The sequence below is a fragment of the Paramisgurnus dabryanus genome, chromosome 1 (genome assembly GCF_030506205.2).
Source record: "Paramisgurnus dabryanus chromosome 1, PD_genome_1.1, whole genome shotgun sequence".
Lineage (NCBI taxonomy): Eukaryota > Metazoa > Chordata > Actinopteri > Cypriniformes > Cobitidae > Paramisgurnus > Paramisgurnus dabryanus.
Genome location: NC_133337.1, coordinates 27,825,578 through 27,839,052, shown reverse-complemented (window position 1 = coordinate 27,839,052; position 13,475 = coordinate 27,825,578). Strand labels below are relative to the sequence as shown.

At 35.8% G+C, this 13,475-nt stretch overlaps 1 long non-coding RNA gene and 1 pseudogene across 1 annotated transcript; both read right to left on the bottom strand.

Annotated features, from left to right (window-relative positions):
* Window positions 1-5,921: 5,921 nt before the first annotated feature.
* On the bottom strand, window positions 5,922-7,293 carry LOC135779403 (uncharacterized). Its single transcript, XR_010544789.1, has 3 exons — window positions 7,114-7,293; window positions 6,496-6,558; window positions 5,922-6,331 (listed from the first exon to the last, which is right to left on the bottom strand). It is a non-coding gene; the product is annotated as an uncharacterized lncRNA (long non-coding RNA).
* Window positions 7,294-9,532: 2,239 nt separating this feature from the next.
* Window positions 9,533-13,475, bottom strand: part of LOC135774806 (scavenger receptor cysteine-rich domain-containing protein DMBT1-like) — a 30,938-nt pseudogene continuing 26,995 nt past the window's right edge.

Here is a 13,475-nt window from a genome sequence, read left to right as displayed (position 1 = left end):
ATAAGCAATGAATTCTGAAACATTAAAAACATGGGCCCTTTGCAAGTAATAATCTGCTCCTATAGCTGTGCAATTATTAACAGTTTCCTACAAAGGAAGAGTGAAATACAACCTTGTTATTATAAAAGGTCTTACCTGTTTGACAACATTCAGTTTGACAGATCAATGATTGCCTCCATCTCATGGGTCATCTTACAATTCATAATCATATCAGGCACAGAAATCTTGTTTGATGTCTCTCCTATGCACAGTATAAAAATAAAAAAAAATGTATAAAAATGTGATTTTATATTACAACAATTAGATAACAACAATGCTCATAATTAACAAAGGTCCACACTGGCAGTAATCTCAGTGATGCATGAATATTATTTGTGCTGTCAGTTTGTATAATTTATTTGTTGCATTGCAGAAACAATTTTTTTGTTTTCATTCGATAGCAGCAGATGCAATGAATAACTAATATTGGTAAAATAACATGAGCAGCATTAATCACAGTGTGAGATTGATTTATGATTTACTGCCACCATGCGGTCAGACTGAAACAACAGCACACAACACTCCTCTGCGCTCGAACCAACTAAATATGGCGCCATCTGCTGGTGAACACGTTGTAAAAGCAACAAGATCTCTGTCCAAACATTTTACAATTTTTATAAAATAATTCCAAAGGTGTTTCTAAAAAATGCTTTTAAGAAAAATTAATTATTTAACTTAAATAAGCCATCTAGTAAAAGTGTATTCTGTGTTGTAGTTTTATTTATGGCAGATCATTAATACTTAATTACATTTACTTGAGTACAAAAAAGGAGAGTCCTACATTTATTGTACTTAAGTATTAAAGGTAAAAAATAACTTGTATTTATGAAATAAGAAGATGACATAGCATTGGTGGATTGTGTGAAGATATTCAGTACTCTGGACATTTATTTAAACTTTGCTAATTTCTTCACAGTCTGGACGGAGGAGAGTTTATTCAGCTCAGTGTAAGCAAAACTAAAGAGATGTGTTATGTGTATGTGGAGAGTTTTACAAGAGTTAAGAGAGTAAGAGTTTTATCTTAATGTAATCTCCTCCAACACAAAGCCATCAAAAATTAGTATGTAGTACATTTGTTACTTATATCTGTACTACATAAATGCAAAAATATGTCTCAGATCGGGACTCCTCCGACATGTGAGGGCACACATCTCTGATAGACTTCAATATTAGTCCATAGTCTACTGTATTACCAGTCAGGTCCAAGATAAAATCATACTTGGAGGAAACTGATCTCAGATCAAAGTCTGCCACCTGCACACGGTAGATACAAGCACTGATGATTTACATTAATTCACATACAGACATGTCCTCTTCACTAATGATAATAAATTAAACATTTGAACTTTATCATTGTCTAACATTTTTTTAAAGTCCATTACATTAAATACATTTTTTTCATCTTGTCTGATGATTTACCCAGTGTTTACAATGTTTTACATCCCATAATAAATAGACTTTTATTAAACAGAGGGATGTTTTTTTAAATACGCAAATAAATATCTACATTTGTTAATTAATATATTTAACATTACATAAAGGCATGTGCAGATGTTTATGTAATGCGTTATTAATTCAGAAGATGGCAGTACAACACAAGCAAAGGGAGTTTTGAGCTTAGGTTAACTAACACACGAGGGCGCTACTCACTGTTTTTAGGACAGTAAATGATCAGTCCTTTCTTTCAGATACAGTGGACATCAATAAATTATTATTATTATAGAAATGTTGCTATGGTTAAATATTTACATAGATTTATATCAACGTGAGTGAGACTTTATGAGGTTTGCAGAAATAATCCAAAAGCATATGCTTTCATTTTTATTTCCCTATTATATAATATATCCTCTACAGAATCAGCTATGTATGGCTCCCTCTCAAGGGTTTTTTACTCCTAGGTCTTTTTCTCCTGACTAAAATGCCAGGAGTTTTTTTCAACCCATATGGAGTCAATAGTCCCTTTCACACATACAGTCTTTACTGGTAATTTACTGGTAAATTGCAGTTAACATGTCATGTGTGAACAGAACCTTTCCGGTAAATCAGTGCTCCCAATTTACCAGTAAGACAGGTTGTAAGATTACCAGTAATTTACCGGTAAGCGCTATGTGTGAACGAAAAATATAGGATTACCGGCATTTAGAATGGATGACGTCAGACCGCGCTGACAGCTCGGGCCAATCAGAAAGTTTTTTATACAGATGACGCGTTTACCCCCGCACTGTTTACGTTCGTTTCCACAGACATGCTGCTTAAAATTCAAGCACACCTGAAGTTAACATCCACATTTCTTCACCAAAGTTGTTTAAAACAGCTTACCATCCATTTGCTATATTGCTGACGTCCTTAGCACACCATCTGTGAAGCCTAATGTCCAAACGCAGGTTCCGTTTGACGCCGCCTAACGCAATTTGTTTTGTCACGAGCAACTTCGCGACCGTTTGCCACAGATGTGAAAACAACAAAATACGGACCGTGGATATTAAGTCATAACTCGCCATTGTTTACAAATACGTCACGGACGGAGCTCGGCGGCCGCGCGCCACAGGTAACTTCCGCTTTCTCTCCGAGTTTACCGGTATTTTGATACTGATGTGTGAATGATGTCTTACTGGTAAAAAGACGGAACGTCACTGCATGTGTGAACAGCACATTTTTGTATTTACTGGTAAATTCATTCTGGTAAATTTATGGTATTTTACCAGAACTACTGTGTGAAAGAGGCTAATTTAGCACCCTCTTCTATATGTTACATTATTACTACGCTCGCTAGTACGGTTTAATCTTAGCTTTGTACTCTGCTGCTTATATTGTCCATTGCATTTTTCTGTATATATATATATATATATAATTGAATTGAATTAAATTAAATTATTGGTTAAACTGTTTTAAAAATATAAAGTCTGACATCAATACAGTTAAACCAAGTAATTTATAAAGCTTAAAATATCAGCAACCACCACAGGATATTCTACTGCACAATTATTCCTCGGTTTCACAGACAAGGTTTAAGACTAGACTAGGCTTAGGCTTAAGACTTGACTTCCATAGTAGGAATAAAAAATATGATGGAATTTAATAGGTACTGTCAACTGTGTGCTTACCATCATTTATCACAATACTTCCAAAATATTTTTTTCCTACTATGGAAGTCAATGGTCACTATCTGCTGTGTGCTTACCATCATTTCTTTAAAATATCTTCTTTTGTGTTCATCAGAAAAAAAGAAATTTATACAGGTTTAGAACAACATGAGAATGAGTAAATGATGACAAAATTTTCATTTTAAGGTGAACTATCCCTTTAAACATATTAATTTAACTAAGGTCTAGTCCTGGCTTAAACTAAACCTTGTGTGAAACCAGGCCTATATGTCACTATTTTATCAATTGTGACAACACTCAAAATTCGTAAAAAAGTTTTTCTTAAAACTGAAATCATTAAAATTACAAAGTTTCCCATAAGACTTTGCGGCATTAAAGCAGATCCTAGTTTTTCCTGTCTAGACCTTGAAAACAATAAAACACAATGTGTGTATTAATGTGATTCATTTCCAGCTTAAAACAACTGTTTATGGAAAGGCATTATAAAAACTAAAGAGGTTTAATAAAATTTAAAGTATTATATTAATTTTAAACAACGTGAGAGGGAGTAAATAATTCGTCATTTTTGGATGAACTGTCATTATAAAGGAGATACCATGTGAGAAAGCTTAAATATATCTATATTTATGAATGTGTTGAACATTACTCTGTAAATGTGAAGAAATGATAATCAGGACGCTGAAAAGGTTTAATAAAAAGAAAATAATAAACATGTCTAGAAATGAGAAGCTGCTATAAGTCTTTCTGTCCTTACCAAACCTGTTCATGTAATGCAGAAATCACAGCTGGTGATTGACTACACCATTTACAGTAGACAAAGTTTCTTTCAAGAACCATTTCTTTCATAAATTTTTATAATCTGAACTGAGGAACCTTTTTCGCCACAAAGAAGCCTTTTAAGAAAGCAGAAACATTCTTCAGATGTTGAAGGTTCAAAACCATTTAGACCATAAAAGTTATTTTATTGCATCGTTGTAACGTGGTTCCCCTGTGTCCCTGTGTTCATTTGTGTTTTGGTGTATTCATATGTCTTTGTGCAACCTGTGTTTGAGTTGTATTCATGTATGCCATTCTCCCTGTGTTAATTAGTGTAGCTCCGCCCCCTTGTTTGTTACCATGGACATTCATTGTTTCACTCATTACCTCTTGTTTGTTGTCTTAGTGATTCATTGTCTCTGCCTTGTGATTGGTTCTTGTCATACATATATACCCTGTTAGTTCATTTCCTGTTTGTCAGTCAATGTTGTATGTACCCTGTGTTTACCTGCTATGTTTACCTGCTATGTTTTGTTACCGTTTATTATTCATTATAAAACGGGCAGTTCTGGTTCTTCATTCTGATTGGTTGAAACGCGTTCTAAGCCGTGATAAAATACACCGGTAACCTCACGGTTCAGACCACATTACATAAGTATCACTGTGCCACTGTTGCTGCGTACTGATTTAAGAAAATAAACAAAGTGTCTTTAATCATATTTTTAATTTGTCTACAATTGCACAATTAATGGCGATATCCAGATAACTGTCAATAAATGTTGTTGAGTCATCTCGTCGATAAAGAGAAAACGTTGTCTGAGGAGTTTATAAAGTTCATACGTCCGCTATTATCCACTGGGTGGCGATCTTACCCAACTTAAACACTGACGCATTCACTCAACAATGAAAAACACAGCGTGTAAGTTTTGATGGCTCTGAATCTGATCTCTTAAGTTCTTCACAAAAATGGAAATATCTCCGCTTTTAGCTGAAAATTTGAGAGGTGATAAGAGAACAAATGGATGAAACAAAAGGTAGGATGAAAGTTTTTTTGTTTGTTTTTGTTTGAAAGCGGATGGTCTGTTCTTTCATTTGCTATTTTATGTTTATTTAAAGAAGATAATTTTCTCGCAAGGCATTAAACTAAAACTGGGTGGCAACTTATATAAAAAAAAACCGCTGACGGGGAAAGAGTTCAGCATGCTTCCAAGCATATTTGATCATCACTTCAACAGTTGCACAATATCAATGTTAATGTATAAATTAGATGAATGGTGATTTATAAAATAAACACCAGTGTCTTAAATCATATTTTCATTGTGTCTTTGCTGTGTCTGTGTTGGTTGGGAACTGCGCTCTGTTTCAGTCACAATTGATTCTGAGGAACTACTTTGTTTGGCGGAAGTAATATTTCTACTAATGTAATTACAACTTATTTGTGTTTTATTTTATAAAATCCCTCTAACATTATGCATAAGTAACCGTTTTATAAACGCAATAAACCCCCTCGAAGCAGTGGGGTTACAGTGCATTTTATAACAGCTAAGGGGGTTTTAGGCACTCCGCTTCGCGTCACGTATAAAATGCACTGGTAACCCACTGCTTCTTGGGGTTTATTGCTTTATTAAATTCCTACTAAAACTGCATTTGGATCCTCAGCCTGCTTTTGCCTCATCCCAACCGTCACAATCGTGAAGCATTTAAAAAAAAAAAGAGTGTGCATTCATGACACACTTCTTTGTGTATTGTTCTGCGTTATTTATGGGAATTAATTATATTTTTGTGTTATAATAATGTTTACTTGCATCTAGTTTCTGAATGCTACATATCAATGACATCTTAATGTCATGAAGGAAGACAATTTATGTAAAGCATACACACTTTCATCCCCCTTTACATTTTTGGGCAAATAACTGATGTATGATTTATATGAATTCTTGAAAAACAGAAGAGATTTAAGCGCAGGTAAATCAAATAGTTGATCGTTTTAAATTTAGGTTGAAATGTACCATAATTCAAAAACTGACATTTGATGGTTGTACAGTTGTTGCAGAGCACTTTATTTATTAATATTTGTAAATAAAACCAAAAATGAAATATTTAATCTTTGGTTTGTTTATTAGATCAAAGAGCACAAAAATGAGCCGATACACAAAAATGTAAATGTTTTATAAGCCAATATAATCAAGATTAAAATGTATTATAAGATGATACACTGAATAAAATGCATTATAAGCCGATATACTAAAGTTATTCTTGGTAAAACATTTGATATGGCAGTAAAAACAAGGCACTGAAGATTTAGTAGCAATATCAAATCACTTAAATGTCAGACACTTGATAAGATTTTGATGAAAATGGGCGTTGGCTGTGGTCATTGAGTCAAACAGACCCTCCCTCTGTATTTGTCTCCTCTATTATATCCTCATAGTCTGTCAAAAACAAAAGCAAATTCATTACTGTAATTACATAAAGAAAAAAAAAATCACATCTTTAATGCATCATGTCTCAGACCAATTACACTTGACCATAAGTCTTTTGGTTCAAATGCAGTTCAATAGTAATAGATAAGCACAGTGATTACAGTTTAACTCACCATTTATATCTTGAATGTTCTGTCTAATAATGATGACATCATCATAATTCTCTGACACGTCCACTAAACACATGTAAAAATATGATACCATAAACATAACAAAAAAAATCTTTAATAAGCATGAATGTAAACAGATTGAAATAAGAGTTTTTTAAAAGAGGCCATTTAAAATTAGACCTCTACATTCTTATGCAATAATATTGACATATCTACAAGGAAATTTCCCCTTAAAGCCTTATATCATGTATATAGTGAACTATTTGATGCAAACGCCATGTGTAGTGGTGTTCAAGTTCATAATGAACATTATGATTCAGTCCCACAATGCACTGTAATGAAGTCACTTCATCATCTTGGCAGAGCATGACGTCTGCAGCACTCACTTGTTTTAATTTACTCCTTCAAGAGGACTACATTAATGAAGTAATATTAGTAGCAGTAACAAATGAGGGTATGGGGGTTATTTCAGACAGTCCATGTGTGTAATCTGTGTAACTTTAAAATACGGCATAACATAAAAAAAAACTATGAAGTATCTTATTTTCCCTTTTTATTTATACTTAAATATCTTAATATTTCACACTTTACACTGTTACTAAACCCTAAACTTTCGACTACCTGTCTGATGATCTGCTGTTAGTCCATCAGTGATGACATCATTATTGTATTCAGGTGTGACGTTCTGTTCTGCTTTAAAACATAATGTAAACTTCATCTTATAGGTCCATATGTTTTTAATTAAATAGCAATTAAATCACGTTATATTAACTAACAAGATTACTGACCTTGTATGCCGCTGCCAATGGGGACATCATTGTCATAAACTTTTATGGGGAAAAAATGAGCATGTGATTCATTTGAGTACTTTGCAGCATTTCTGCCTGGTGCAGAATTTATTCATTTCACTTTAGTGTATACAGCAGGTAAAATAAATATTAAACACCGTTTTGCAGTAAATATATTTCTAAAGGTACTATTGACATGAAATTTTACCAGATGTTGGTTACAACTCATGCAATCACAAAGAAATCATAGATGTCCACAAATGAAGTTATGTTTAATATGTAAATGACACAGGGAAAAAGTAATGAACACGCTTACTGAAATGTTATTTAATACTTTGTACAAAAGCATTTTTAGGTATTGAAGGCTTACAGATGTGTCCTGGAAAAAGTAGTTGCATGCATTGCTCAGGTGTGATTTTGGCTCTTTCATTCTTTCACACAAACACTCTTCACATCTTGAGGTTCTGTGGCTTCATCTATGAATTCTTTCCACAGATATTCAATTGGATTGAAGTCAAGTGATTGGCTGGGCCGTTCTAGCAGCTTTATTTTCTTTCTGTCTGTGTGTTTGGATCAGTGTTTACCCATCATGACATGTTTCTTGAATGACACCTGAGACTGAACCAGCTGTTATTATTTGCACTGACAGGGGGCAGCGTTGCTTTTTTATTACTGACTGTCTTGGCTTTCCGTGCCATTTTACACCTCCTTATCTTCAGGGGTCCAATACTTTTCCCTGTGTCATTTTACATGATTAAACATAACTTTATTTATGGACATCTATGGTTTGATTTCTTTGCATGTGTGGATTCTGGTAAACTTTCATGTCAGTAGCTCCTTAAGTATATATGTACAAAAAAATTGGTGACATGTTCATTACACGTGATGTGTTCTTTACACGCTGTATTTAATTATTTTGTTTTTTATTTAATATTTATTTATTAATATTCACTTTAGTCCTCTAACCTGTTTCATCAGCATCTTCATATCCAGAATGCTGTTCTTCAGGAATGAGACTCCCTGTTAAAGTGAAGCAGAAGAGTCAAGTTGTTGTTTACTGAACATTCATTTCTCTATATCAAATATTTTATAACTCCTGCAGTTTCTTGAGAAACTGCTTGTGTGATAAATACACTAACTGCAGTCTGCAAACACACACAGACATCCTCACACTCCTGCACCCTATCCTCCACTAACGTATTAACCTTCAAAAATAATCTCACTCTCACACATCTGTAAAGATGCACCTGCAGCTCTGTGGTTTGAAGCTGAAGGTTTAAGAGGACTAATAATAGACGAACATCAGCTGTCTGATAGACTTTAATCTACAGATTCACCTTAAAACACTAATGAGAGGCTCAGGCTTTCATATTTCAATATATGATTTGTTTATTGACTTAAATCTACAGTAAATCAAATCAACCGCACTGATGTGTCCAATTATTTGAGATATTAGGTGGACACTGACATATAAAGCTTTAAAAAACATGAATGAAGTCTCACCTTTCTGAGTGAAGTGTTTGTGTGTGTTTGTGTGTCTGTGATCAATCTCTTCATAAACTTCCTCAGTCTGAGTCCTGTGTCTCCTCTTAGAGAGAGCTGTGAGTGTAGACACACAAACACAACACATGACTGATGATACACTGAACAAGACTGTAGTAAGATTGATGTTGATGTAGTTCAATATGTCAGATGTGTACTTGTATGTGATGTGTGGATCTCTGTACCTCTCCTCATCTCTCTGTTGTGTTGAATCAGTATCAGCAGCGGCACTAAGAGCAGTAAGAGCAAAACTCCCAGTACAATCACAACCACTGGAGGATTGAAGAGAGGAGGAGTTTGTGGAGGAGTCACTGATCTCCTGTTTGTCTGAGAAACTGAAGGAGAAGCTGATGTTGTTGCAGCAGGAGTTGTAGACACTGACAAGTCTGTAAAATAAAAAACACACATATTGAAGTAATTGCTAAATTTAATATTAAGTTATCCCAGTGTTTTCCTCTCACCTGCACAGATGAGTCTAACTTGTTCTTTGTGTGAGCAGTCAGTGTGTTTTTTCAGGACATGAGGACAGTCCCACAGGTGAATCTCAGTCCCTCTGCACTCGACTCTGTTCATCCACACAACACCTTCACCAGCACCAAACGCTTCACTCCCATCAGCACTCAATGCTGCTCCACAACCCAGCTGCCTGCAGACCACCTGAGCATCTCTGATGTCCCACAGATCATCACAGACTGAACCCCACACAGAGTTATGATAAACCTCCAGTCTCCCCGAACACAAACCCTTCCCTCCACTCAGTCTGAGAGGAAGATGATCTACATCACACACATCAAACAACATTTACAACAACACACTGAAACACAAACTGAGATTTAAATGTGAAATACACACAGATAGAATAGATATTTATAGTTTGTAATGAATGGGAAAAGTTTAGTAATAATCATTTGAACTTGTTTATTATCATATAAACATACTTGAACATTGTCTCTGGTAAGGAGATGCGGAGGTAGAGCATGACAGATGACTCTGAGGGGTCTTTTCCTCTGAAACTAAAAATGTTCAAACAACTCTGAACACAATAGTATGATAGTCAACATCTTCAGTTAATGATCATCTCACCCATTCATCTGGTTCGTTTTTTTTCTTTTCAGAAATATTAAACTACATCTGACACAGAAAGTGCTCTCTTACCTGAACAGGTAATTTTAACAACCTTATTTGGACCACAGTCATTCTGTCCCCAGGGTGAAGATGGACACTGCCATAAAGTGAAGTCATGTGGTCGACAGTTGAGTTTATCCAACCAATTCTGAGACCTCAGTCCATCTGCATAACTGAGTTCACTTGCAGACCTTCCACAGTTCAGCTCTTGACAGATCAGACTCGCTGTGTCTCTGTTCATCTGATTCCAGCAAACATTACCCCAGGATCCATTGTAGAAAACCTCCACATTACCTTCACAGCCTTCAGTTAACCTGAGCTCTTTAAACTCTAGATTGAGAAGTTGGATTAAGAATGAGTTTAAAATGAATTTAAGTTACCATAAGAAAGCAAATAACTCTAAATAAAAATATATTGTTTCATTCATTAGATGTAGCTGCACATCATTCACATATACAATTAACTTAGAAGACAAAACATATTTTATACATTTCTACTCCTTACCTGAGCACACGAGTCCTACATCCTCCTTGTGTTTACAGTCATGATCTCCCCAGACCTGTGAAGAGCAGCTCAACAGTGACGTCTCATTCCCCTCACAGTTCACATCATCCAGCCATATGGGTCCAGAACCAGGACCAAACCAGGCTGGTACTGGCTGATTACTGAGAGCCACTCCACACTGCAGCTGTCTGCACACCACATGAGCATCTTTAATATCCCAGGAGTCATCACACACTGTACCCCATGAGCCTTTGTGAAAAACCTCCAGCCTTCCTGCACAATCTCCACCAGCACCCACCAACCTGATCGACCTTTGACCTGTAAGTTCTGATATACAGAGAGAAAACAATGCTTGTCTATGAAAAGTATTGACTACAATGATGACTATGGTCAGTTATCCTCACTTTGGCAGGTGATTGACAGCAGTTGTCTGGAGCTACAGTTGAGAGTTTGTGGAGAGCTGCAGTTCCTCAGATGATCTTCAGTCCCAGAGCACTGGAAGCCCATCACACACTCATAACTGTGTTCATCACTGGATGAAGAGGAGTTAGTGAAGTTCAGCACAGAGCCACAGCCCAGCTGTCTGCAGACCACAGAGGATTCAGTGAGACTCCAGGAGTCCAGCAGAACTCTCCTCCAAACCTGATGAATGTAAACTTCCACCTCACCCTCACACTCTCTCTCTCCAGACAACCTCACTCGACCATCATGAAGTGACAGAGAGGAATCTGGAGAAAGGATTTGACATTTTCAGATTGATTACGATCACACTACAGTAACTTCATGTTAATGACAGAGTGAAGTTCACTCACTAGAACAAATGACTCCAACATCTTGTTTATGAGAGGATTCAGCTCGACTCCATGAAGAGATTGAACATTCTGAGAGTTTTGTTTCATTCCCCTGACAATCAAACACATCAGCCCAGATTTCACCAGATCCCTCTCCAAACCAGTCCACTCCCACAACAGACACAGCAATCCCACAATTCAGCTCTCTACAGAGAACATTGGCAGCTCTCAGATTCATGCACTCATCACACACTGAGCCCCATTTACTGAAATACTGACGCTCAACTCGACCAGAGCAGATATCAGAGCCGTTCATCAGTCTGAGGTCAGAGTAACCTGGACAGAGATTAGTTCAAAACACATTCCCAGAAGACAGTATCTGCTTAACACATATTAGGTATCTTTATTGGTTCAGTATTGGTATTTACCAGAACATATGAGTCCCACATCATTGTCATGAGAGCAGGTTACTTTACGTGAAGAATATGAACATGATCGAATGAGTGATTCATCTCCTCTACATTGAATCTCTTGTGTCCACACCTGCTCCTCTCCTTTACCAAAAGTATCTGCACCCAGCAGCTGTACAGGAACCCCACAGTTCATCTCTCTACACACAACCTCTGCATCCTGATCATCAAACACAGCATCACACACTGACATCCAGGTGTTTCCTCGATGCATCTCAACCCTCCCAGAACAGCGAGAGCCTCCAACCAGCCTGATTGCTTAAATTAAAAGAGGAATATTAATGCAGTTTGTTACAATATCAACAAGTTACTTCTTGTTATAATAGATAAGACATTTTAAAATGATTCAAATGAACCCTTCAGAAATAATATTGTGTGAAAACTTCTAAAAGTGAAAAATAATGTGGAGGAAGGTTTTGTTTTTATTCTATAATTTTAAGTTTTATGTAAAGCATACATATAGATCTTACCCGAGCAGAAGACTCCAGCATCATTAGCATGTTTACCCTCCTGTTTCCGCCATCTATCTGTTCTGCAGTGTCTCAGGTCAGACTCTTGTCCAGTACAGTGTAAATTATTAATCCAGATTGGCCCTTTCCCTTCTCCAAAATAGGCATGTGTTGGTGCATCTACAGCCTCTCCACAGTCCAGCTCTCTACACACCACTGCAGCATCTTTCAGATCCCAACCATCATCACTCACTGTTCCCCATTGACCATCATGAAGAACCTCAACTCTACCAGAACAATGACTGCCACCACCAACTAATCTCAGTGTGTCTGAAAGACAGAGTACAGATGAATCAAAGACACTTACAAAATAAAGATGCTTTCATGATTTATTTATGTTGTAAAAAAAAGTTTAAAAAAAAAAAGTTTTCATTAATTTATGCAATAAAGTTACAAAATAAGTAAGGAATAATTGACCATGGGCCGTTGATTTAATAAAAATAATGCACAGGTGTTAATGGAGCACAATGTGAAGCCGTCACAATGCGGCTGTGCATTATTTATAAAAACAAAAAACCTCTACAGCATTCTTTAATCTTATTAATTGTTTAAATAAATATTTTATAAGTAGTGCATTGTTACAACAAAACTTGATAGATTTTTGTGTTACACTTGTTTTTAGTACATGCATGACTATGACCTTGTTATTTAACGTTTATCTTTGTAATAATGTTATTAATGTTTTAAAAGCAACCCAACAATACAAAATTGAATTGTTGAGAATAAAAAAAATTTCAACAGTTTGAACACTAAAATGAAATCAAATTAGAATATTTTTTTAGCCTAATGCAATTAGCAGTGAGTACAGTTTGCTAAACCATGTTTATGAATTTGTGGGTACGGATTGCAAAAACTGAGGGCGCGGTTTACAAATCTGAGAGCACGGATTGTTAACTCGTGCAAAAATTAGGGAACAGTTTAATAATATGTTAGTTTATAAACTGTGGGGAGTTTATAAATTACAAATCCGTGATCACGGATGTCTTCTTTTCTCCAAGGGGTGACCTGCCGGGCTCCGTAATAAGGGCCTGCGTTACTTTCACCCCGGTTCTCCCTTACTACTAAACAATTTATTGTATAGTGAACAAACATTTAACAATGACTGCAATGTAGCAGGTTATCAGTGTTTATTTACTGTATTTATTTTCTTTGCTTTTTAATTATTTTATTGATTATTTTCAGTGTTTCAGTACAACACAGTGAATTGTTGTCTATAAATCTGTAATTTAATTTAAACCTGGTGTATACAGAACT